This window comes from Electrona antarctica, assembly GCF_951216825.1.
Source record: "Electrona antarctica genome assembly, chromosome: 15".
NCBI classification, from domain to species: domain Eukaryota; kingdom Metazoa; phylum Chordata; class Actinopteri; order Myctophiformes; family Myctophidae; genus Electrona; species Electrona antarctica.
The window spans coordinates 2731597-2758215 of NC_136796.1; positions in this window are offsets into that span (position 1 = coordinate 2731597).

The following is a 26619-nucleotide window of genomic DNA, read 5'->3' on the forward strand; positions in this document are numbered from 1 at the left end:
AAAGGTGAAAATCACTGAAAAGCGACAGGCTATAGTCCATGGTCTCGGAGCACATGCTACAGGGTTGCATTTTTCACGGTTTCGGAGGATTTAAAAAAAAGGTGAAAATCACTGAAAAGCGACAGGCTATAGTCCATGGTCTCGGAGCACATGCTACAGGGTGGCATTTTTCACGGTTTCGGAGGATTTGAAAAAAAGGTGAAAATCACTGAAAAGCGACAGGCTATAGTCCATGGTCTCGGAGCACATGCTGCAAGGTGGCATTTTTCACGGTTTCGGAGGATTTGAAAAAAATGTGAAAATCACTGAAAAGCGACAGGCTATAGTCCATGGTCTCGGAGCACATGCTACAGGGTGGCATTTTTCACGGTTTCGGAGGATTTGAAAAAAAGGTGAAAATCACTGAAAAGCGACAGGCTATATATAGTCCATGGTCTCGGAGCACATGCTACAGGGTGGCATTTTTCACGGTTTCGGAGGATTTGAAAAAAAGGTGAGAAGCGACAGGCTATAGTCCATGGTCTCGGAGCACATGCTGCAGGGTGGCATTTTTCACGGTTTCGGAGGATTTGAAAAAAAGGTGAAAATCACTGAAAAGCGACAGGCTATAGTCCATGGTCTCGGAGCACATGCTACAGGGTGGCATTTTTCACGGTTTCGGAGGATTTGAAAAAAAGGTGAAAATCACTGAAAAGCGACAGACTATAGTCCATGGTCTCGGAGCACATGCTACAGGGTGGCATTTTTCACGGTTTCGGAGGATTTGAAAAAAAGGTGAAAATCACTGAAAAGCGACAGGCTATAGTCCATGGTCTCGAAGCACATGCTACAGGGTGGCATTTTTCACGGTTTTCGGAGGATTTGAAAAAAAGGTGAAAATCACTGAAAAGCGACAGGCTATAGTCCATGGTCTCAGAGCACATGCTACAGGGTGGCATTTTTCACGGTTTCGGAAGATTTGAAAAAAAGGTGAAAATCACTGAAAAGCGACAGGCTATAGTCCATGGTCTCGGAGCACATGCTACAGGGTGGCATTTTTCACGGTTTCGGAGGATTTGAAAAAAAGGTGAGAAGCGACAGGCTATAGTCCATGGTCTCGGAGCACATGCTGCAGGGTGGCATTTTTCACGGTTTCGGAGGATTTGAAAAAAAGGTGAAAATCACTGAAAAGCGACAGGCTATAGTCCATGGTCTCGGAGCACATGCTACAGGGTGGCATTTTTCACGGTTTCGGAGGATTTGAAAAAAAGGTGAAAATCACTGAAAAGCGACAGGCTATAGTCCATGGTCTCGGAGCACATGCTACAGGGTGGCATTTTTCACGGTTTCGGAGGATTTGAAAAAAAGGTGAAAATCACTGAAAAGCGACAGGCTATAGTCCATGGTCTCGGAGCACATGCTACAGGGTGGCATTTTTCACGGTTTTCGGAGGATTTGAAAAAAAGGTGAAAATCACTGAAAAGCGACAGGCTATAGTCCATGGTCTCGGAGCACATGCTACAGGGTGGCATTTTTCATGGTTTTCGGAGGATTTTTTAAAAAAACGTGAAAATCACTGAAAAGCGACAGGCTATAATCCATGGTCTCGGAGCACATGCTACAGGGTTGCATTTTTCACGGTTTCGGAGGATTTGAAAAAAAGGTGAAAATCACTGAAAAGCGACAGGCTATAGTCCATGGTCTCGGAGCACATGCTACAGGGTGGCATTTTTCACGGTTTCGGAGGATTTGAAAAAAAGGTGAAAATCACTGAAAAGCGACAGGCTATAGTCCATGGTCTCGGAACACATGCTACAGGGTGGCATTTTTCACTGTTTCGGAGGATTTGAAAAAAAGGTGAAAATCACTGAAAAGCGACAGGCTATAGTCCATGGTCTCGGAGCACATGCTACAGGGTGTCATTTTTCACGGTTTCGGAAGATTTGAAAAAAAGGTGAAAATCACTGAAAAGCGACAGGCTATAGCCCATGGTCTCGGAGCACATGCTACAGGTTGGCATTTTTCACGGTTTCGAAGGATTTGAAAAAAAGGTGAAAATCACTGAAAAGCGACAGGCTATAGTCCATGGTCTCGGAGCACATGCTACAGGGTGGCATTTTTCACGGTTTCGGAGGAATTGAAAAAAAGGTGAAAATCACTGAAAAGCGACAGGCTATAGTCCATGGTCTCGGAGCACATGCTACAGGGTGGCATTTTTCACGGTTTCGGAGGATTTGAAAAAAGGTGAAAATCACTGAAAAGCGACAGGCTATAGTCCATGGTCTCGGAGCACATGCTACAGGGTGGCATTTTTCACGGTTTTCGGAGGATTTGAAAAAAAGGTGAAAATCACTGAAAAGCGACAGGCTATAGTCCATGGTCTCGAAGCACATGCTACAGGGTGGCATTTTTCACGGTTTCGGAGGATTTGAAAAAAAGGTGAAAATCACTGAAAAGCGACAGGCTATAGTCCATGGTCTCGGAGCACATGCTGCAGGGTGGCATTTTTCACGGTTTCGGAGGATTTGAAAAAAAGGTGAAAATCATTGAAAAGCGACAGGCTATAGTCCATGGTCTCGGAGCACATGCTACAGGGTGGAATTTTTCACGGTTTCGGAGGATTTGAAAAAAAGGTGAAAATCACTGAAAAGCGACAGGCTATAGTCCATGGTCTCAGAGCACATGCTACAGGGTGCCATTTTTCACGGTTTCGGAGGATTTGAAAAAAAGGTGAAAATCACTGAAAAGCGACAGGCTATAGTCCATGGTCTCGGAGCACATGCTACAGGGTGGCATTTTTCACGGTTTTCGGAGGATTTAAAAAAAAAGGTGAAAATCACTGAAAAGCGACAGGCTATAGTCCATGGTCTCGGAGCACATGCTACAGGGTTACATTTTTCACGGTTTCGGAGGATTTGAAAAAAAGGTGAAAATCACTGAAAAGCGACAGGCTATAGTCCATGGTCTCGGAGCACATGCTACAGGGTGGCATTTTTCACGGTTTCGGAGGATTTGAAAAAAAGGTGAAAATCACTGAAAAGCGACAGGCTATAGTCCATGGTCTCGGAGCACATGCTGCAAGGTGGCATTTTTCACGGTTTCGGAGGATTTGAAAAAAAGGTGAAAATCACTGAAAAGCGACAGGCTATAGTCCATGGTCTCGGAACACATGCTACAGGGTGGCATTTTTCACTGTTTCGGAGGATTTGAAAAAAAGGTGAAAATCACTGAAAAGCGACAGGCTATAGTCCATGGTCTCGTAGCACATGCTACAGGGTGGCATTTTTCACGGTTTCGGAAGATTTGAAAAAAAGGTGAAAATCACTGAAAAGCGACAGGCTATAGCCCATGGTCTCGGAGCACATGCTACAGGTTGGCATTTTTCACGGTTTCGAAGGATTTGAAAAAAAGGTGAAAATCACTGAAAAGCGACAGGCTATAGTCCATGGTCTCGGAGCACATGCTACAGGGTGGCATTTTTCACGGTTTCGGAGGATTTGAAAAAAAGGTGAAAATCACTGAAAAGCGACAGGCTATAGTCCATGGTCTCGGAGCACATGCTACAGGGTGGCATTTTTCATGGTTTTCGGAGGATTTGAAAAAAAGGTGAAAATCACTGAAAAGCGACAGGCTATAGTCCATGGTCTCGGAGCACATGCTACAGGGTGGCATTTTTCACTGTTTCGAAGGATTTGAAAAAAAGGTGAAAATCACTGAAAAGCGACAGGCTATAGTCCATGGTCTCGGAGCACATGCTACAGGGTGGCATTTTTCACGGTTTCGGAGGATTTGAAAAAAAGGTGAAAATCACTGAAAAGCGACAGGCTATAGTCCATGGTCTCGGAGCACATGCTACAGGGTGGCATTTTTCACGGTTTTCGGAGGATTTGAAAAAAAGGTGAAAATCACTGAAAAGCGACAGGCTATAGTCCATGGTCTCGAAGCACATGCTACAGGGTGGCATTTTTCACGGTTTCGGAGGATTTGAAAAAAAGGTGAAAATCACTGAAAAGCGACAGGCTATAGTCCATGGTCTCGGAGCACATGCTGCAGGGTGGCATTTTTCACGGTTTCGGAGGATTTGAAAAAAAGGTGAAAATCATTGAAAAGCGACAGGCTATAGTCCATGGTCTCGGAGCACATGCTACAGGGTGGAATTTTTCACGGTTTCGGAGGATTTGAAAAAAAGGTGAAAATCACTGAAAAGCGACAGGCTATAGTCCATGGTCTCGGAGCACATGCTACAGGGTGCCATTTTTCACGGTTTCGGAGGATTTGAAAAAAAGGTGAAAATCACTGAAAAGCGACAGGCTATAGTCCATGGTCTCGGAGCACATGCTACAGGGTGGCATTTTTCACGGTTTTCGGAGGATTAAAAAAAAAAGGTGAAAATCACTGAAAAGCGACAGGCTATAGTCCATGGTCTCGGAGCACATGCTACAGGGTGGCATTTTTCACGGTTTCGGAGGATTTGAAAAAAAGGTGAAAATCACTGAAAAGCGACAGGCTATAGTCCATGGTCTCGGAGCACATGCTGCAAGGTGGCATTTTTCACGGTTTCGGAGGATTTGAAAAAAATGTGAAAATCACTGAAAAGCGACAGGCTATAGTCCATGGTCTCGGAGCACATGCTACAGGGTGGCATTTTTCACGGTTTCGGAGGATTTGAAAAAAAGGTGAAAATCACTGAAAAGCGACAGGCTATATATAGTCCATGGTCTCGGAGCACATGCTACAGGGTGGCATTTTTCACGGTTTCGGAGGATTTGAAAAAAAGGTGAGAAGCGACAGGCTATAGTCCATGGTCTCGGAGCACATGCTGCAGGGTGGCATTTTTCACGGTTTCGGAGGATTTGAAAAAAAGGTGAAAATCACTGAAAAGCGACAGGCTATAGTCCATGGTCTCGGAGCACATGCTACAGGGTGGCATTTTTCACGGTTTTGGAGGATTTGAAAAAAAGGTGAAAATCACTGAAAAGCGACAGACTATAGTCCATGGTCTCGGAGCACATGCTACAGGGTGGCATTTTTCACGGTTTCGGAGGATTTGAAAAAAAGGTGAAAATCACTGAAAAGCGACAGGCTATAGTCCATGGTCTCGAAGCACATGCTACAGGGTGGCATTTTTCACGGTTTTCGGAGGATTTGAAAAAAAGGTGAAAATCACTGAAAAGCGACAGGCTATAGTCCATGGTCTCAGAGCACATGCTACAGGGTGGCATTTTTCACGGTTTCGGAAGATTTGAAAAAAAGGTGAAAATCACTGAAAAGCGACAGGCTATAGTCCATGGTCTCGGAGCACATGCTACAGGGTGGCATTTTTCACGGTTTCGGAGGATTTGAAAAAAAGGTGAGAAGCGACAGGCTATAGTCCATGGTCTCGGAGCACATGCTGCAGGGTGGCATTTTTCACGGTTTCGGAGGATTTGAAAAAAAGGTGAAAATCACTGAAAAGCGACAGGCTATAGTCCATGGTCTCGGAGCACATGCTACAGGGTGGCATTTTTCACGGTTTCGGAGGATTTGAAAAAAAGGTGAAAATCACTGAAAAGCGACAGGCTATATATAGTCCATGGTCTCGGAGCACATGCTACAGGGTGGCATTTTTCACGGTTTCGGAGGATTTGAAAAAAAGGTGAGAAGCGACAGGCTATAGTCCATGGTCTCGGAGCACATGCTGCAGGGTGGCATTTTTCACGGTTTCGGAGGATTTGAAAAAAAGGTGAAAATCACTGAAAAGCGACAGGCTATAGTCCATGGTCTCGGAGCACATGCTACAGGGTGGCATTTTTCACGGTTTTGGAGGATTTGAAAAAAAGGTGAAAATCACTGAAAAGCGACAGACTATAGTCCATGGTCTCGGAGCACATGCTACAGGGTGGCATTTTTCACGGTTTCGGAGGATTTGAAAAAAAGGTGAAAATCACTGAAAAGCGACAGGCTATAGTCCATGGTCTCGAAGCACATGCTACAGGGTGGCATTTTTCACGGTTTTCGGAGGATTTGAAAAAAAGGTGAAAATCACTGAAAAGCGACAGGCTATAGTCCATGGTCTCAGAGCACATGCTACAGGGTGGCATTTTTCACGGTTTCGGAAGATTTGAAAAAAAGGTGAAAATCACTGAAAAGCGACAGGCTATAGTCCATGGTCTCGGAGCACATGCTACAGGGTGGCATTTTTCACGGTTTCGGAGGATTTGAAAAAAAGGTGAGAAGCGACAGGCTATAGTCCATGGTCTCGGAGCACATGCTGCAGGGTGGCATTTTTCACGGTTTCGGAGGATTTGAAAAAAAGGTGAAAATCACTGAAAAGCGACAGGCTATAGTCCATGGTCTCGGAGCACATGCTACAGGGTGGCATTTTTCACGGTTTCGGAGGATTTGAAAAAAAGGTGAAAATCACTGAAAAGCGACAGGCTATATATAGTCCATGGTCTCGGAGCACATGCTACAGGGTGGCATTTTTCACGGTTTCGGAGGATTTGAAAAAAAGGTGAGAAGCGACAGGCTATAGTCCATGGTCTCGGAGCACATGCTGCAGGGTGGCATTTTTCACGGTTTCGGAGGATTTGAAAAAAAGGTGAAAATCACTGAAAAGCGACAGGCTATAGTCCATGGTCTCGGAGCACATGCTACAGGGTGGCATTTTTCACGGTTTTGGAGGATTTGAAAAAAAGGTGAAAATCACTGAAAAGCGACAGACTATAGTCCATGGTCTCGGAGCACATGCTACAGGGTGGCATTTTTCACGGTTTCGGAGGATTTGAAAAAAAGGTGAAAATCACTGAAAAGCGACAGGCTATAGTCCATGGTCTCGAAGCACATGCTACAGGGTGGCATTTTTCACGGTTTTCGGAGGATTTGAAAAAAAGGTGAAAATCACTGAAAAGCGACAGGCTATAGTCCATGGTCTCAGAGCACATGCTACAGGGTGGCATTTTTCACGGTTTCGGAAGATTTGAAAAAAAGGTGAAAATCACTGAAAAGCGACAGGCTATAGTCCATGGTCTCGGAGCACATGCTACAGGGTGGCATTTTTCACGGTTTCGGAGGATTTGAAAAAAAGGTGAGAAGCGACAGGCTATAGTCCATGGTCTCGGAGCACATGCTGCAGGGTGGCATTTTTCACGGTTTCGGAGGATTTGAAAAAAAGGTGAAAATCACTGAAAAGCGACAGGCTATAGTCCATGGTCTCGGAGCACATGCTACAGGGTGGCATTTTTCACGGTTTTGGAGGATTTGAAAAAAAGGTGAAAATCACTGAAAAGCGACAGACTATAGTCCATGGTCTCGGAGCACATGCTACAGGGTGGCATTTTTCACGGTTTCGGAGGATTTGAAAAAAAGGTGAAAATCACTGAAAAGCGACAGGCTATAGTCCATGGTCTCGAAGCACATGCTACAGGGTGGCATTTTTCACGGTTTTCGGAGGATTTGAAAAAAAGGTGAAAATCACTGAAAAGCGACAGGCTATAGTCCATGGTCTCAGAGCACATGCTACAGGGTGGCATTTTTCACGGTTTCGGAAGATTTGAAAAAAAGGTGAAAATCACTGAAAAGCGACAGGCTATAGTCCATGGTCTCGGAGCACATGCTACAGGGTGGCATTTTTCACGGTTTCGGAGGATTTGAAAAAAAGGTGAGAAGCGACAGGCTATAGTCCATGGTCTCGGAGCACATGCTGCAGGGTGGCATTTTTCACGGTTTCGGAGGATTTGAAAAAAAGGTGAAAATCACTGAAAAGCGACAGGCTATAGTCCATGGTCTCGGAGCACATGCTACAGGGTGGCATTTTTCACGGTTTCGGAGGATTTGAAAAAAAGGTGAAAATCACTGAAAAGCGACAGGCTATATATAGTCCATGGTCTCGGAGCACATGCTACAGGGTGGCATTTTTCACGGTTTCGGAGGATTTGAAAAAAAGGTGAGAAGCGACAGGCTATAGTCCATGGTCTCGGAGCACATGCTGCAGGGTGGCATTTTTCACGGTTTCGGAGGATTTGAAAAAAAGGTGAAAATCACTGAAAAGCGACAGGCTATAGTCCATGGTCTCGGAGCACATGCTACAGGGTGGCATTTTTCACGGTTTTGGAGGATTTGAAAAAAAGGTGAAAATCACTGAAAAGCGACAGACTATAGTCCATGGTCTCGGAGCACATGCTACAGGGTGGCATTTTTCACGGTTTCGGAGGATTTGAAAAAAAGGTGAAAATCACTGAAAAGCGACAGGCTATAGTCCATGGTCTCGAAGCACATGCTACAGGGTGGCATTTTTCACGGTTTTCGGAGGATTTGAAAAAAAGGTGAAAATCACTGAAAAGCGACAGGCTATAGTCCATGGTCTCAGAGCACATGCTACAGGGTGGCATTTTTCACGGTTTCGGAAAATTTGAAAAAAAGGTGAAAATCACTGAAAAGCGACAGGCTATAGTCCATGGTCTCGGAGCACATGCTACAGGGTGGCATTTTTCACGGTTTCGGAGGATTTGAAAAAAAGGTGAGAAGCGACAGGCTATAGTCCATGGTCTCGGAGCACATGCTGCAGGGTGGCATTTTTCACGGTTTCGGAGGATTTGAAAAAAAGGTGAAAATCACTGAAAAGCGACAGGCTATAGTCCATGGTCTCGGAGCACATGCTACAGGGTGGCATTTTTCACGGTTTCGGAGGATTTGAAAAAAAGGTGAAAATCACTGAAAAGCGACAGGCTATAGTCCATGGTCTCGGAGCACATGCTACAGGGTGGCATTTTTCACGGTTTCGGAGGATTTGAAAAAAAGGTGAAAATCACTGAAAAGCGACAGGCTATAGTCCATGGTCTCGGAGCACATGCTACAGGGTGGCATTTTTCACGGTTTTCGGAGGATTTGAAAAAAAGGTGAAAATCACTGAAAAGCGACAGGCTATAGTCCATGGTCTCGGAGCACATGCTACAGGGTGGCATTTTTCATGGTTTTCGGAGGATTTTTTTTAAAAACGTGAAAATCACTGAAAAGCGACAGGCTATAATCCATGGTCTCGGAGCACATGCTACAGGGTTGCATTTTTCACGGTTTCGGAGGATTTGAAAAAAAGGTGAAAATCACTGAAAAGCGACAGGCTATAGTCCATGGTCTCGGAGCACATGCTACAGGGTGGCATTTTTCACGGTTTCGGAGGATTTGAAAAAAAGGTGAAAATCACTGAAAAGCGACAGGCTATAGTCCATGGTCTCGGAACACATGCTACAGGGTGGCATTTTTCACTGTTTCGGAGGATTTGAAAAAAAGGTGAAAATCACTGAAAAGCGACAGGCTATAGTCCATGGTCTCGGAGCACATGCTACAGGGTGGCATTTTTCACGGTTTCGGAAGATTTGAAAAAAAGGTGAAAATCACTGAAAAGCGACAGGCTATAGCCCATGGTCTCGGAGCACATGCTACAGGTTGGCATTTTTCACGGTTTCGAAGGATTTGAAAAAAAGGTGAAAATCACTGAAAAGCGACAGGCTATAGTCCATGGTCTCGGAGCACATGCTACAGGGTGGCATTTTTCACGGTTTCGGAGGAATTGAAAAAAAGGTGAAAATCACTGAAAAGCGACAGGCTATAGTCCATGGTCTCGGAGCACATGCTACAGGGTGGCATTTTTCACGGTTTCGGAGGATTTGAAAAAAGGTGAAAATCACTGAAAAGCGACAGGCTATAGTCCATGGTCTCGGAGCACATGCTACAGGGTGGCATTTTTCACGGTTTTCGGAGGATTTGAAAAAAAGGTGAAAATCACTGAAAAGCGACAGGCTATAGTCCATGGTCTCGAAGCACATGCTACAGGGTGGCATTTTTCACGGTTTCGGAGGATTTGAAAAAAAGGTGAAAATCACTAAAAAGCGACAGGCTATAGTCCATGGTCTCGGAGCACATGCTGCAGGGTGGCATTTTTCACGGTTTCGGAGGATTTGAAAAAAAGGTGAAAATCATTGAAAGGCGACAGGCTATAGTCCATGGTCTCGGAGCACATGCTACAGGGTTGCATTTTTCACGGTTTCGGAGGATTTGAAAAAAAGGTGAAAATCACTGAAAAGCGACAGGCTATAGTCCATGGTCTCGGAGCACATGCTACAGGGTGGCATTTTTCACGGTTTCGGAGGATTTGAAAAAAAGGTGAAAATCACTGAAAAGCGACAGGCTATAGTCCATGGTCTCGGAACACATGCTACAGGGTGGCATTTTTCACTGTTTCGGAGGATTTGAAAAAAAGGTGAAAATCACTGAAAAGCGACAGGCTATAGTCCATGGTCTCGGAGCACATGCTACAGGGTGGCATTTTTCACGGTTTCGGAAGATTTGAAAAAAAGGTGAAAATCACTGAAAAGCGACAGGCTATAGCCCATGGTCTCGGAGCACATGCTACAGGTTGGCATTTTTCACGGTTTCGAAGGATTTGAAAAAAAGGTGAAAATCACTGAAAAGCGACAGGCTATAGTCCATGGTCTCGGAGCACATGCTACAGGGTGGCATTTTTCACGGTTTCGGAGGAATTGAAAAAAAGGTGAAAATCACTGAAAAGCGACAGGCTATAGTCCATGGTCTCGGAGCACATGCTACAGGGTGGCATTTTTCACGGTTTCGGAGGATTTGAAAAAAGGTGAAAATCACTGAAAAGCGACAGGCTATAGTCCATGGTCTCGGAGCACATGCTACAGGGTGGCATTTTTCACGGTTTTCGGAGGATTTGAAAAAAAGGTGAAAATCACTGAAAAGCGACAGGCTATAGTCCATGGTCTCGGAGCACATGCTGCAGGGTGGCATTTTTCACGGTTTCGGAGGATTTGAAAAAAAGGTGAAAATCATTGAAAAGCGACAGGCTATAGTCCATGGTCTCGGAGCACATGCTACAGGGTGGAATTTTTCACGGTTTCGGAGGATTTGAAAAAAAGGTGAAAATCACTGAAAAGCGACAGGCTATAGTCCATGGTCTCAGAGCACATGCTACAGGGTGCCATTTTTCACGGTTTCGGAGGATTTGAAAAAAAGGTGAAAATCACTGAAAAGCGACAGGCTATAGTCCATGGTCTCGGAGCACATGCTACAGGGTGGCATTTTTCACGGTTTTCGGAGGATTTAAAAAAAAAGGTGAAAATCACTGAAAAGCGACAGGCTATAGTCCATGGTCTCGGAGCACATGCTACAGGGTTACATTTTTCACGGTTTCGGAGGATTTGAAAAAAAGGTGAAAATCACTGAAAAGCGACAGGCTATAGTCCATGGTCTCGGAGCACATGCTACAGGGTGGCATTTTTCACGGTTTCGGAGGATTTGAAAAAAAGGTGAAAATCACTGAAAAGCGACAGGCTATAGTCCATGGTCTCGGAGCACATGCTGCAAGGTGGCATTTTTCACGGTTTCGGAGGATTTGAAAAAAAGGTGAAAATCACTGAAAAGCGACAGGCTATAGTCCATGGTCTCGAAGCACATGCTACAGGGTGGCATTTTTCACGGTTTCGGAGGATTTGAAAAAAAGGTGAAAATCACTGAAAAGCGACAGGCTATAGTCCATGGTCTCGGAGCACATGCTGCAGGGTGGCATTTTTCACGGTTTCGGAGGATTTGAAAAAAAGGTGAAAATCATTGAAAAGCGACAGGCTATAGTCCATGGTCTCGGAGCACATGCTACAGGGTGGAATTTTTCACGGTTTCGGAGGATTTGAAAAAAAGGTGAAAATCACTGAAAAGCGACAGGCTATAGTCCATGGTCTCGGAGCACATGCTACAGGGTGCCATTTTTCACGGTTTCGGAGGATTTGAAAAAAAGGTGAAAATCACTGAAAAGCGACAGGCTATAGTCCATGGTCTCGGAGCACATGCTACAGGGTGGCATTTTTCACGGTTTTCGGAGGATTTAAAAAAAAAGGTGAAAATCACTGAAAAGCGACAGGCTATAGTCCATGGTCTCGGAGCACATGCTACAGGGTTGCATTTTTCACGGTTTCGGAGGATTTGAAAAAAAGGTGAAAATCACTGAAAAGCGACAGGCTATAGTCCATGGTCTCGGAGCACATGCTACAGGGTGGCATTTTTCACGGTTTCGGAGGATTTGAAAAAAAGGTGAAAATCACTGAAAAGCGACAGGCTATAGTCCATGGTCTCGGAGCACATGCTGCAAGGTGGCATTTTTCACGGTTTCGGAGGATTTGAAAAAAATGTGAAAATCACTGAAAAGCGACAGGCTATAGTCCATGGTCTCGGAGCACATGCTACAGGGTGGCATTTTTCACGGTTTCGGAGGATTTGAAAAAAAGGTGAAAATCACTGAAAAGCGACAGGCTATATATAGTCCATGGTCTCGGAGCACATGCTACAGGGTGGCATTTTTCACGGTTTCGGAGGATTTGAAAAAAAGGTGAGAAGCGACAGGCTATAGTCCATGGTCTCGGAGCACATGCTGCAGGGTGGCATTTTTCACGGTTTCGGAGGATTTGAAAAAAAGGTGAAAATCACTGAAAAGCGACAGGCTATAGTCCATGGTCTCGGAGCACATGCTACAGGGTGGCATTTTTCACGGTTTCGGAGGATTTGAAAAAAAGGTGAAAATCACTGAAAAGCGACAGACTATAGTCCATGGTCTCGGAGCACATGCTACAGGGTGGCATTTTTCACGGTTTCGGAGGATTTGAAAAAAAGGTGAAAATCACTGAAAAGCGACAGGCTATAGTCCATGGTCTCGAAGCACATGCTACAGGGTGGCATTTTTCACGGTTTTCGGAGGATTTGAAAAAAAGGTGAAAATCACTGAAAAGCGACAGGCTATAGTCCATGGTCTCAGAGCACATGCTACAGGGTGGCATTTTTCACGGTTTCGGAAGATTTGAAAAAAAGGTGAAAATCACTGAAAAGCGACAGGCTATAGTCCATGGTCTCGGAGCACATGCTACAGGGTGGCATTTTTCACGGTTTCGGAGGATTTGAAAAAAAGGTGAGAAGCGACAGGCTATAGTCCATGGTCTCGGAGCACATGCTGCAGGGTGGCATTTTTCACGGTTTCGGAGGATTTGAAAAAAAGGTGAAAATCACTGAAAAGCGACAGGCTATAGTCCATGGTCTCGGAGCACATGCTACAGGGTGGCATTTTTCACGGTTTCGGAGGATTTGAAAAAAAGGTGAAAATCACTGAAAAGCGACAGGCTATAGTCCATGGTCTCGGAGCACATGCTACAGGGTGGCATTTTTCACGGTTTCGGAGGATTTGAAAAAAAGGTGAAAATCACTGAAAAGCGACAGGCTATAGTCCATGGTCTCGGAGCACATGCTACAGGGTGGCATTTTTCACGGTTTTCGGAGGATTTGAAAAAAAGGTGAAAATCACTGAAAAGCGACAGGCTATAGTCCATGGTCTCGGAGCACATGCTACAGGGTGGCATTTTTCATGGTTTTCGGAGGATTTTTTAAAAAAACGTGAAAATCACTGAAAAGCGACAGGCTATAATCCATGGTCTCGGAGCACATGCTACAGGGTTGCATTTTTCACGGTTTCGGAGGATTTGAAAAAAAGGTGAAAATCACTGAAAAGCGACAGGCTATAGTCCATGGTCTCGGAGCACATGCTACAGGGTGGCATTTTTCACGGTTTCGGAAGATTTGAAAAAAAGGTGAAAATCACTGAAAAGCGACAGGCTATAGCCCATGGTCTCGGAGCACATGCTACAGGTTGGCATTTTTCACGGTTTCGAAGGATTTGAAAAAAAGGTGAAAATCACTGAAAAGCGACAGGTTATAGTCCATGGTCTCGGAGCACATGCTACAGGGTGGCATTTTTCACGGTTTCGGAGGAATTGAAAAAAAGGTGAAAAAAAGGTGAAAATCACTGAAAAGCGACAGGCTATAGTCCATGGTCTCGGAGCACATGCTACAGGGTGGCATTTTTCACGGTTTCGGAGGATTTGAAAAAAGGTGAAAATCACTGAAAAGCGACAGGCTATAGTCCATGGTCTCGGAGCACATGCTACAGGGTGGCATTTTTCACGGTTTTCGGAGGATTTGAAAAAAAGGTGAAAATCACTGAAAAGCGACAGGCTATAGTCCATGGTCTCGAAGCACATGCTACAGGGTGGCATTTTTCACGGTTTCGGAGGATTTGAAAAAAAGGTGAAAATCACTGAAAATCGACAGGCTATAGTCCATGGTCTCGGAGCACATGCTGCAGGGTGTCATTTTTCACGGTTTCGGAGGATTTGAAAAAAAGGTGAAAATCATTGAAAAGCGACAGGCTATAGTCCATGGTCTCGGAGCACATGCTACAGGGTGGAATTTTTCACGGTTTCGGAGGATTTGAAAAAAAGGTGAAAATCACTGAAAAGCGACAGGCTATAGTCCATGGTCTCAGAGCACATGCTACAGGGTGCCATTTTTCACGGTTTCGGAGGATTTGAAAAAAAGGTGAAAATCACTGAAAAGCGACAGGCTATAGTCCATGGTCTCGGAGCACATGCTACAGGGTGGCATTTTTCACGGTTTTCGGAGGATTTAAAAAAAAAGGTGAAAATCACTGAAAAGCGACAGGCTATAGTCCATGGTCTCGGAGCACATGCTACAGGGTTACATTTTTCACGGTTTCGGAGGATTTGAAAAAAAGGTGAAAATCACTGAAAAGCGACAGGCTATAGTCCATGGTCTCGGAGCACATGCTACAGGGTGGCATTTTTCACGGTTTCGGAGGATTTGAAAAAAAGGTGAAAATCACTGAAAAGCGACAGGCTATAGTCCATGGTCTCGGAGCACATGCTGCAAGGTGGCATTTTTCACGGTTTCGGAGGATTTGAAAAAAAGGTGAAAATCACTGAAAAGCGACAGGCTATAGTCCATGGTCTCGGAGCACATGCTACAGGGTGGCATTTTTCACGGTTTCGGAGGATTTGAAAAAAAGGTGAAAATCACTGAAAAGCGACAGGCTATATATAGTCCATGGTCTCGGAGCACATGCTACAGGGTGGCATTTTTCACGGTTTCGGAGGATTTTAAAAAAAGGTGAAAATCACTGAAAAGCGACAGGCTATATATAGTCCATGCTCTCGGAGCACATGCTACAGGGTGGCATTTTTCACGGTTTTCGGAGGATTTGAAAAAAAGGTTAAAATCACTGAAAAGCGACAGGCTATAGTCCATGGTCTCGGAGCACATGCTACAGGGTGGCATTTTTCACTGTTTCAGAGGATTTAAAAAAAAGGTGAAAATCACTGAAAAGCGACAGGCTATAGTCCATGGTCTCGGAGCACATGCTACAGGGTGGCATTTTTCATGGTTTCGGAGGATTTGAAAAAAAGGTGAAATTCACTGAAAAGCGACAGGATATAGTCCATGGTCTCGGAGCACATGCTACAGGGTGGCATTTTTCACGGTTTCGGAGGATTTAAAAAAAAGGTGAAAATCACTGAAAAGCGACAGGCTATAGTCCATGGTCTCGGAGCACATGCTACAGGGTGGCATTTTTCACGGTTTCGAAGGATTTGAAAAAAAGGTGAAAGTCACTGAAAAGCGACAGGCTATAATCCATGGTCTCGGAGCACATGCTACAGGGTGGCATTTTTCACGGTTTCGGAGGATTTGAAAAAAAGGTGAAAATCACTGAAAAGCGACAGGCTATAGTCCATGGTCTCGGAGCACATGCTACAGGGTGGCATTTTTCACGGTTTTCGGAGGATTTGAAAAAAAGGTGAAAATCACTGAAAATCGACAGGCTAGTCCATGGTCTCGGAGCACATGCTACAGGGTGGCATTTTTCACTGTTTCGGAGGATTTGAAAAAAAGGTGAAAATCACTGAAAAGCGACAGGCTATAGTCCATGGTCTCGGAGCACATGCTACAGGGTGGCATTTTTCACGGTTCTGGAGGATTTGAAAAAAAGGTGAAATTCACTGAAAAGCGACAGGCTATAGTCCATGGTCTCGGAGCACATGCTACAGGGTGGCATTTTTCACTGTTTCGGAGGATTTGAAAAAAAGGTGAAAATCACTGAAAAGCGACAGGCTATAGCCCATGGTCTCGGAGCACATGCTACAGGTTGGCATTTTTCACAGTTTCGAAGGATTTGAAAAAAAGGTGAAAATCACTGAAAAGCGACAGGCTATAGTCCATGGTCTCGGAGCACATGCTACAGGGTGGCATTTTTCACGGTTTCGGAGGATTTGAAAAAAAGGTGAGAAGCGACAGGCTATAGTCCATGGTCTCGGAGCACATGCTGCAGGGTGGCATTTTTCACGGTTTCGGAGGATTTGAAAAAAAGGTGAAAATCATTGAAAAGCGACAGGCTATAGTCCATGGTCTCGGAGCACATGCTACAGGGTGGAATTTTTCACGGTTTCGGAGGATTTGAAAAAAAGGTGAAAATCACTGAAAAGCGACAGGCTATAATCCATGGTCTCGGAGCACATGCTACAGGGTGCCATTTTTCACGGTTTCGGAGGATTTGAAAAAAAGGTGAAAATCACTGAAAAGCGACAGGCTATAGTCCATGGTCTCGGAGCACATGCTACAGGGTGGCATTTTTCACGGTTTTCGGAGGATTTAAAAAAAAAAGGTGAAAATCACTGAAAAGCGACAGGCTATAGTCCATGGTCTCGGAGCACATGCTACAGGGTTGCATTTTTCACGGTTTCGGAGGATTTGAAAAAAAGGTGAAAATCACTGAAAAGCGACAGGCTATAGTCCATGGTCTCGGAGCACATGCTACAGGGTGGCATTTTTCACGGTTTCGGAGGATTTGAAAAAAAGGTGAAAATCACTGAAAAGCGACAGGCTATAGTCCATGGTCTCGGAGCACATGCTGCAAGGTGGCATTTTTCACGGTTTCGGAGGATTTGAAAAAAATGTGAAAATCACTGAAAAGCGACAGGCTATAGTCCATGGTCTCGGAGCACATGCTACAGGGTGGCATTTTTCACGGTTTCGGAGGATTTGAAAAAAAGGTGAAAATCACTGAAAAGCGACAGGCTATATATAGTCCATGGTCTCGGAGCACATGCTACAGGGTGGCATTTTTCACGGTTTCGGAGGATTTGAAAAAAAGGTGAGAAGCGACAGGCTATAGTCCATGGTCTCGGAGCACATGCTGCAGGGTGGCATTTTTCACGGTTTCGGAGGATTTGAAAAAAAGGTGAAAATCACTGAAAAGCGACAGGCTATAGTCCATGGTCTCGGAGCACATGCTACAGGGTGGCATTTTTCACTGTTTCGGAGGATTTGAAAAAAAGGTGAAAATCACTGAAAAGCGACAGGCTATAGCCCATGGTCTCGGAGCACATGCTACAGGTTGGCATTTTTCACAGTTTCGAAGGATTTGAAAAAAAGGTGAAAATCACTGAAAAGCGACAGGCTATAGTCCATGGTCTCGGAGCACATGCTACAGGGTGGCATTTTTCACGGTTTCGGAGGATTTGAAAAAAAGGTGAGAAGCGACAGGCTATAGTCCATGGTCTCGGAGCACATGCTGCAGGGTGGCATTTTTCACGGTTTCGGAGGATTTGAAAAAAAGGTGAAAATCATTGAAAAGCGACAGGCTATAGTCCATGGTCTCGGAGCACATGCTACAGGGTGGAATTTTTCACGGTTTCGGAGGATTTGAAAAAAAGGTGAAAATCACTGAAAAGCGACAGGCTATAATCCATGGTCTCGGAGCACATGCTACAGGGTGCCATTTTTCACGGTTTCGGAGGATTTGAAAAAAAGGTGAAAATCACTGAAAAGCGACAGGCTATAGTCCATGGTCTCGGAGCACATGCTACAGGGTGGCATTTTTCACGGTTTTCGGAGGATTTAAAAAAAAAAGGTGAAAATCACTGAAAAGCGACAGGCTATAGTCCATGGTCTCGGAGCACATGCTACAGGGTTGCATTTTTCACGGTTTCGGAGGATTTGAAAAAAAGGTGAAAATCACTGAAAAGCGACAGGCTATAGTCCATGGTCTCGGAGCACATGCTACAGGGTGGCATTTTTCACGGTTTCGGAGGATTTGAAAAAAAGGTGAAAATCACTGAAAAGCGACAGGCTATAGTCCATGGTCTCGGAGCACATGCTGCAAGGTGGCATTTTTCACGGTTTCGGAGGATTTGAAAAAAATGTGAAAATCACTGAAAAGCGACAGGCTATAGTCCATGGTCTCGGAGCACATGCTACAGGGTGGCATTTTTCACGGTTTCGGAGGATTTGAAAAAAAGGTGAAAATCACTGAAAAGCGACAGGCTATATATAGTCCATGGTCTCGGAGCACATGCTACAGGGTGGCATTTTTCACGGTTTCGGAGGATTTGAAAAAAAGGTGAGAAGCGACAGGCTATAGTCCATGGTCTCGGAGCACATGCTGCAGGGTGGCATTTTTCATGGTTTCGGAGGATTTGAAAAAAAGGTGAAAATCACTGAAAAGCGACAGGCTATAGTCCATGGTCTCGGAGCACATGCTACAGGGTGGCATTTTTCACGGTTTCGGAGGATTTGAAAAAAAGGTGAAAATCACTGAAAAGCGACAGGCTATAGTCCATGGTCTCGGAGCACATGCTGCAGGGTGGCATTTTTCACGGTTTCGGAGGATTTGAAAAAAAGGTGAAAATCATTGAAAAGCGACAGGCTATAGTCCATGGTCTCGGAGCACATGCTACAGGGTGGAATTTTTCACGGTTTCGGAGGATTTGAAAAAAAGGTGAAAATCACTGAAAAGCGACAGGCTATAGTCCATGGTCTCAGAGCACATGCTACAGGGTGCCATTTTTCACGGTTTCGGAGGATTTGAAAAAAAGGTGAAAATCACTGAAAAGCGACAGGCTATAGTCCATGGTCTCGGAGCACATCCTACAGGGTGGCATTTTTCACGGTTTTCGGAGGATTTAAAAAAAAAGGTGAAAATCACTGAAAAGCGACAGGCTATAGTCCATGGTCTCGGAGCACATGCTACAGGGTTACATTTTTCACGGTTTCGGAGGATTTGAAAAAAAGGTGAAAATCACTGAAAAGCGACAGGCTATAGTCCATGGTCTCGGAGCACATGCTACAGGGTGGCATTTTTCACGGTTTCGGAGGATTTGAAAAAAAGGTGAAAATCACTGAAAAGCGACAGGCTATAGTCCATGGTCTCGGAGCACATGCTGCAAGGTGGCATTTTTCACGGTTTCGGAGGATTTGAAAAAAAGGTGAAAATCACTGAAAAGCGACAGGCTATAGTCCATGGTCTCGGAGCACATGCTACAGGGTGGCATTTTTCACGGTTTCGGAGGATTTGAAAAAAAGGTGAAAATCACTGAAAAGCGACAGGCTATATATAGTCCATGGTCTCGGAGCACATGCTACAGGGTGGCATTTTTCACGGTTTCGGAGGATTTTAAAAAAAGGTGAAAATCACTGAAAAGCGACAGGCTATATATAGTCCATGCTCTCGGAGCACATGCTACAGGGTGGCATTTTTCACGGTTTTCGGAGGATTTGAAAAAAAGGTTAAAATCACTGAAAAGCGACAGGCTATAGTCCATGGTCTCGGAGCACATGCTACAGGGTGGCATTTTTCACTGTTTCAGAGGATTTAAAAAAAAGGTGAAAATCACTGAAAAGCGACAGGCTATAGTCCATGGTCTCGGAGCACATGCTACAGGGTGGCATTTTTCATGGTTTCGGAGGATTTGAAAAAAAGGTGAAATTCACTGAAAAGCGACAGGATATAGTCCATGGTCTCGGAGCACATGCTACAGGGTGGCATTTTTCACGGTTTTCGGAGGATTTGAAAAAAAGGTGAAAATCACTGAAAAGCGACAGACTATAGTCCATGGTCTCGGAGCACATGCTACAGGGTGGCATTTTTCACGGTTTCGGAGGATTTGAAAAAAAGGTGAAAATCACTGAAAAGCGACAGGCTATAGTCCATGGTCTCGAAGCACATGCTACAGGGTGGCATTTTTCACGGTTTTCGGAGGATTTGAAAAAAAGGTGAAAATCACTGAAAAGCGACAGGCTATAGTCCATGGTCTCAGAGCACATGCTACAGGGTGGCATTTTTCACGGTTTCGGAAGATTTGAAAAAAAGGTGAAAATCACTGAAAAGCGACAGGCTATAGTCCATGGTCTCGGAGCACATGCTACAGGGTGGCATTTTTCACGGTTTCGGAGGATTTGAAAAAAAGGTGAGAAGCGACAGGCTATAGTCCATGGTCTCGGAGCACATGCTGCAGGGTGGCATTTTTCACGGTTTCGGAGGATTTGAAAAAAAGGTGAAAATCACTGAAAAGCGACAGGCTATAGTCCATGGTCTCGGAGCACATGCTACAGGGTGGCATTTTTCACGGTTTCGGAGGATTTGAAAAAAAGGTGAAAATCACTGAAAAGCGACAGGCTATAGTCCATGGTCTCGGAGCACATGCTACAGGGTGGCATTTTTCACGGTTTCGGAGGATTTGAAAAAAAGGTGAAAATCACTGAAAAGCGACAGGCTATAGTCCATGGTCTCGGAGCACATGCTACAGGGTGGCATTTTTCACGGTTTTCGGAGGATTTGAAAAAAAGGTGAAAATCACTGAAAAGCGACAGGCTATAGTCCATGGTCTCGGAGCACATGCTACAGGGTGGCATTTTTCATGGTTTTCGGAGGATTTTTTTAAAAAACGTGAAAATCACTGAAAAGCGACAGGCTATAATCCATGGTCTCGGAGCACATGCTACAGGGTTGCATTTTTCACGGTTTCGGAGGATTTGAAAAAAAGGTGAAAATCACTGAAAAGCGACAGGCTATAGTCCATGGTCTCGGAGCACATGCTACAGGGTGGCATTTTTCACGGTTTCGGAGGATTTGAAAAAAAGGTGAAAATCACTGAAAAGCGACAGGCTATAGTCCATGGTCTCGGAACACATGCTACAGGGTGGCATTTTTCACTGTTTCGGAGGATTTGAAAAAAAGGTGAAAATCACTGAAAAGCGACAGGCTATAGTCCATGGTCTCGGAGCACATGCTACAGGGTGGCATTTTTCACGGTTTCGGAAGATTTGAAAAAAAGGTGAAAATCACTGAAAAGCGACAGGCTATAGCCCATGGTCTCGGAGCACATGCTACAGGTTGGCATTTTTCACGGTTTCGAAGGATTTGAAAAAAAGGTGAAAATCACTGAAAAGCGACAGGCTATAGTCCATGGTCTCGGAGCACATGCTACAGGGTGGCATTTTTCACGGTTTCGGAGGAATTGAAAAAAAGGTGAAAATCACTGAAAAGCGACAGGCTATAGTCCATGGTCTCGGAGCACATGCTACAGGGTGGCATTTTTCACGGTTTCGGAGGATTTGAAAAAAGGTGAAAATCACTGAAAAGCGACAGGCTATAGTCCATGGTCTCGGAGCACATGCTACAGGGTGGCATTTTTCACGGTTTTCGGAGGATTTGAAAAAAAGGTGAAAATCACTGAAAAGCGACAGGCTATAGTCCATGGTCTCGGAGCACATGCTGCAGGGTGGCATTTTTCACGGTTTCGGAGGATTTGAAAAAAAGGTGAAAATCATTGAAAAGCGACAGGCTATAGTCCATGGTCTCGGAGCACATGCTACAGGGTGGAATTTTTCACGGTTTCGGAGGATTTGAAAAAAAGGTGAAAATCACTGAAAAGCGACAGGCTATAGTCCATGGTCTCAGAGCACATGCTACAGGGTGCCATTTTTCACGGTTTCGGAGGATTTGAAAAAAAGGTGAAAATCACTGAAAAGCGACAGGCTATAGTCCATGGTCTCGGAGCACATGCTACAGGGTGGCATTTTTCACGGTTTTCGGAGGATTTAAAAAAAAAGGTGAAAATCACTGAAAAGCGACAGGCTATAGTCCATGGTCTCGGAGCACATGCTACAGGGTTACATTTTTCACGGTTTCGGAGGATTTGAAAAAAAGGTGAAAATCACTGAAAAGCGACAGGCTATAGTCCATGGTCTCGGAGCACATGCTACAGGGTGGCATTTTTCACGGTTTCGGAGGATTTGAAAAAAAGGTGAAAATCACTGAAAAGCGACAGGCTATAGTCCATGGTCTCGGAGCACATGCTGCAAGGTGGCATTTTTCACGGTTTCGGAGGATTTGAAAAAAAGGTGAAAATCACTGAAAAGCGACAGGCTATAGTCCATGGTCTCGGAACACATGCTACAGGGTGGCATTTTTCACTGTTTCGGAGGATTTGAAAAAAAGGTGAAAATCACTGAAAAGCGACAGGCTATAGTCCATGGTCTCGTAGCACATGCTACAGGGTGGCATTTTTCACGGTTTCGGAAGATTTGAAAAAAAGGTGAAAATCACTGAAAAGCGACAGGCTATAGCCCATGGTCTCGGAGCACATGCTACAGGTTGGCATTTTTCACGGTTTCGAAGGATTTGAAAAAAAGGTGAAAATCACTGAAAAGCGACAGGCTATAGTCCATGGTCTCGGAGCACATGCTACAGGGTGGCATTTTTCACGGTTTCGGAGGATTTGAAAAAAAGGTGAAAATCACTGAAAAGCGACAGGCTATAGTCCATGGTCTCGGAGCACATGCTACAGGGTGGCATTTTTCATGGTTTTCGGAGGATTTGAAAAAAAGGTGAAAATCACTGAAAAGCGACAGGCTATAGTCCATGGTCTCGGAGCACATGCTACAGGGTGGCATTTTTCACGGTTTTCGGAGGATTTGAAAAAAAGGTGAAAATCACTGAAAAGCGACAGGCTATAGTCCATGGTCTCGAAGCACATGCTACAGGGTGGCATTTTTCACGGTTTCGGAGGATTTGAAAAAAAGGTGAAAATCACTGAAAAGCGACAGGCTATAGTCCATGGTCTCGGAGCACATGCTGCAGGGTGGCATTTTTCACGGTTTCGGAGGATTTGAAAAAAAGGTGAAAATCATTGAAAAGCGACAGGCTATAGTCCATGGTCTCGGAGCACATGCTACAGGGTGGAATTTTTCACGGTTTCGGAGGATTTGAAAAAAAGGTGAAAATCACTGAAAAGCGACAGGCTATAGTCCATGGTCTCGGAGCACATGCTACAGGGTGCCATTTTTCACGGTTTCGGAGGATTTGAAAAAAAGGTGAAAATCACTGAAAAGCGACAGGCTATAGTCCATGGTCTCGGAGCACATGCTACAGGGTGGCATTTTTCACGGTTTTCGGAGGATTTAAAAAAAAAAGGTGAAAATCACTGAAAAGCGACAGGCTATAGTCCATGGTCTCGGAGCACATGCTACAGGGTTGCATTTTTCACGGTTTCGGAGGATTTGAAAAAAAGGTGAAAATCACTGAAAAGCGACAGGCTATAGTCCATGGTCTCGGAGCACATGCTACAGGGTGGCATTTTTCACGGTTTCGGAGGATTTGAAAAAAAGGTGAAAATCACTGAAAAGCGACAGGCTATAGTCCATGGTCTCGGAGCACATGCTGCAAGGTGGCATTTTTCACGGTTTCGGAGGATTTGAAAAAAATGTGAAAATCACTGAAAAGCGACAGGCTATAGTCCATGGTCTCGGAGCACATGCTACAGGGTGGCATTTTTCACGGTTTCGGAGGATTTGAAAAAAAGGTGAAAATCACTGAAAAGCGACAGGCTATATATAGTCCATGGTCTCGGAGCACATGCTACAGGGTGGCATTTTTCACGGTTTCGGAGGATTTGAAAAAAAGGTGAGAAGCGACAGGCTATAGTCCATGGTCTCGGAGCACATGCTGCAGGGTGGCATTTTTCACGGTTTCGGAGGATTTGAAAAAAAGGTGAAAATCACTGAAAAGCGACAGGCTATAGTCCATGGTCTCGGAGCACATGCTACAGGGTGGCATTTTTCACGGTTTCGGAGGATTTGAAAAAAAGGTGAAAATCACTGAAAAGCGACAGACTATAGTCCATGGTCTCGGAGCACATGCTACAGGGTGGCATTTTTCACGGTTTCGGAGGATTTGAAAAAAAGGTGAAAATCACTGAAAAGCGACAGGCTATAGTCCATGGTCTCGAAGCACATGCTACAGGGTGGCATTTTTCACGGTTTTCGGAGGATTTGAAAAAAAGGTGAAAATCACTGAAAAGCGACAGGCTATAGTCCATGGTCTCAGAGCACATGCTACAGGGTGGCATTTTTCACGGTTTCGGAAGATTTGAAAAAAAGGTGAAAATCACTGAAAAGCGACAGGCTATAGTCCATGGTCTCGGAGCACATGCTACAGGGTGGCATTTTTCACGGTTTCGGAGGATTTGAAAAAAAGGTGAGAAGCGACAGGCTATAGTCCATGGTCTCGGAGCACATGCTGCAGGGTGGCATTTTTCACGGTTTCGGAGGATTTGAAAAAAAGGTGAAAATCACTGAAAAGCGACAGGCTATAGTCCATGGTCTCGGAGCACATGCTACAGGGTGGCATTTTTCACGGTTTCGGAGGATTTGAAAAAAAGGTGAAAATCACTGAAAAGCGACAGGCTATAGTCCATGGTCTCGGAGCACATGCTACAGGGTGGCATTTTTCACGGTTTCGGAGGATTTGAAAAAAGGTGAAAATCACTGAAAAGCGACAGGCTATAGTCCATGGTCTCGGAGCACATGCTACAGGGTGGCATTTTTCACGGTTTTCGGAGGATTTGAAAAAAAGGTGAAAATCACTGAAAAGCGACAGGCTATAGTCCATGGTCTCGAAGCACATGCTACAGGGTGGCATTTTTCACGGTTTCGGAGGATTTGAAAAAAAGGTGAAAATCACTGAAAAGCGACAGGCTATAGTCCATGGTCTCGGAGCACATGCTGCAGGGTGGCATTTTTCACGGTTTCGGAGGATTTGAAAAAAAGGTGAAAATCATTGAAAAGCGACAGGCTATAGTCCATGGTCTCGGAGCACATGCTACAGGGTGGAATTTTTCACGGTTTCGGAGGATTTGAAAAAAAGGTGAAAATCACTGAAAAGCGACAGGCTATAGTCCATGGTCTCAGAGCACATGCTACAGGGTGCCATTTTTCACGGTTTCGGAGGATTTGAAAAAAAGGTGAAAATCACTGAAAAGCGACAGGCTATAGTCCATGGTCTCGGAGCACATGCTACAGGGTGGCATTTTTCACGGTTTTCGGAGGATTTGAAAAAAAGGTGAAAATCACTGAAAAGCGACAGGCTATAGTCCATGGTCTCGGAGCACATGCTGCAGGGTGGCATTTTTCACGGTTTCGGAGGATTTGAAAAAAAGGTGAAAATCATTGAAAAGCGACAGGCTATAGTCCATGGTCTCGGAGCACATGCTACAGGGTGGAATTTTTCACGGTTTCGGAGGATTTGAAAAAAAGGTGAAAATCACTGAAAAGCGACAGGCTATAGTCCATGGTCTCAGAGCACATGCTACAGGGTGCCATTTTTCACGGTTTCGGAGGATTTGAAAAAAAGGTGAAAATCACTGAAAAGCGACAGGCTATAGTCCATGGTCTCGGAGCACATGCTACAGGGTGGCATTTTTCACGGTTTTCGGAGGATTTAAAAAAAAAGGTGAAAATCACTGAAAAGCGACAGGCTATAGTCCATGGTCTCGGAGCACATGCTACAGGGTTACATTTTTCACGGTTTCGGAGGATTTGAAAAAAAGGTGAAAATCACTGAAAAGCGACAGGCTATAGTCCATGGTCTCGGAGCACATGCTACAGGGTGGCATTTTTCACGGTTTCGGAGGATTTGAAAAAAAGGTGAAAATCACTGAAAAGCGACAGGCTATAGTCCATGGTCTCGGAGCACATGCTGCAAGGTGGCATTTTTCACGGTTTCGGAGGATTTGAAAAAAAGGTGAAAATCACTGAAAAGCGACAGGCTATAGTCCATGGTCTCGGAACACATGCTACAGGGTGGCATTTTTCACTGTTTCGGAGGATTTGAAAAAAAGGTGAAAATCACTGAAAAGCGACAGGCTATAGTCCATGGTCTCGTAGCACATGCTACAGGGTGGCATTTTTCACGGTTTCGGAAGATTTGAAAAAAAGGTGAAAATCACTGAAAAGCGACAGGCTATAGCCCATGGTCTCGGAGCACATGCTACAGGTTGGCATTTTTCACGGTTTCGAAGGATTTGAAAAAAAGGTGAAAATCACTGAAAAGCGACAGGCTATAGTCCATGGTCTCGGAGCACATGCTACAGGGTGGCATTTTTCACGGTTTCGGAGGATTTGAAAAAAAGGTGAAAATCACTGAAAAGCGACAGGCTATAGTCCATGGTCTCGGAGCACATGCTACAGGGTGGCATTTTTCATGGTTTTCGGAGGATTTGAAAAAAAGGTGAAAATCACTGAAAAGCGACAGGCTATAGTCCATGGTCTCGGAGCACATGCTACAGGGTGGCATTTTTCACGGTTTTCGGAGGATTTGAAAAAAAGGTGAAAATCACTGAAAAGCGACAGGCTATAGTCCATGGTCTCGAAGCACATGCTACAGGGTGGCATTTTTCACGGTTTCGGAGGATTTGAAAAAAAGGTGAAAATCACTGAAAAGCGACAGGCTATAGTCCATGGTCTCGGAGCACATGCTGCAGGGTGGCATTTTTCACGGTTTCGGAGGATTTGAAAAAAAGGTGAAAATCATTGAAAAGCGACAGGCTATAGTCCATGGTCTCGGAGCACATGCTACAGGGTGGAATTTTTCACGGTTTCGGAGGATTTGAAAAAAAGGTGAAAATCACTGAAAAG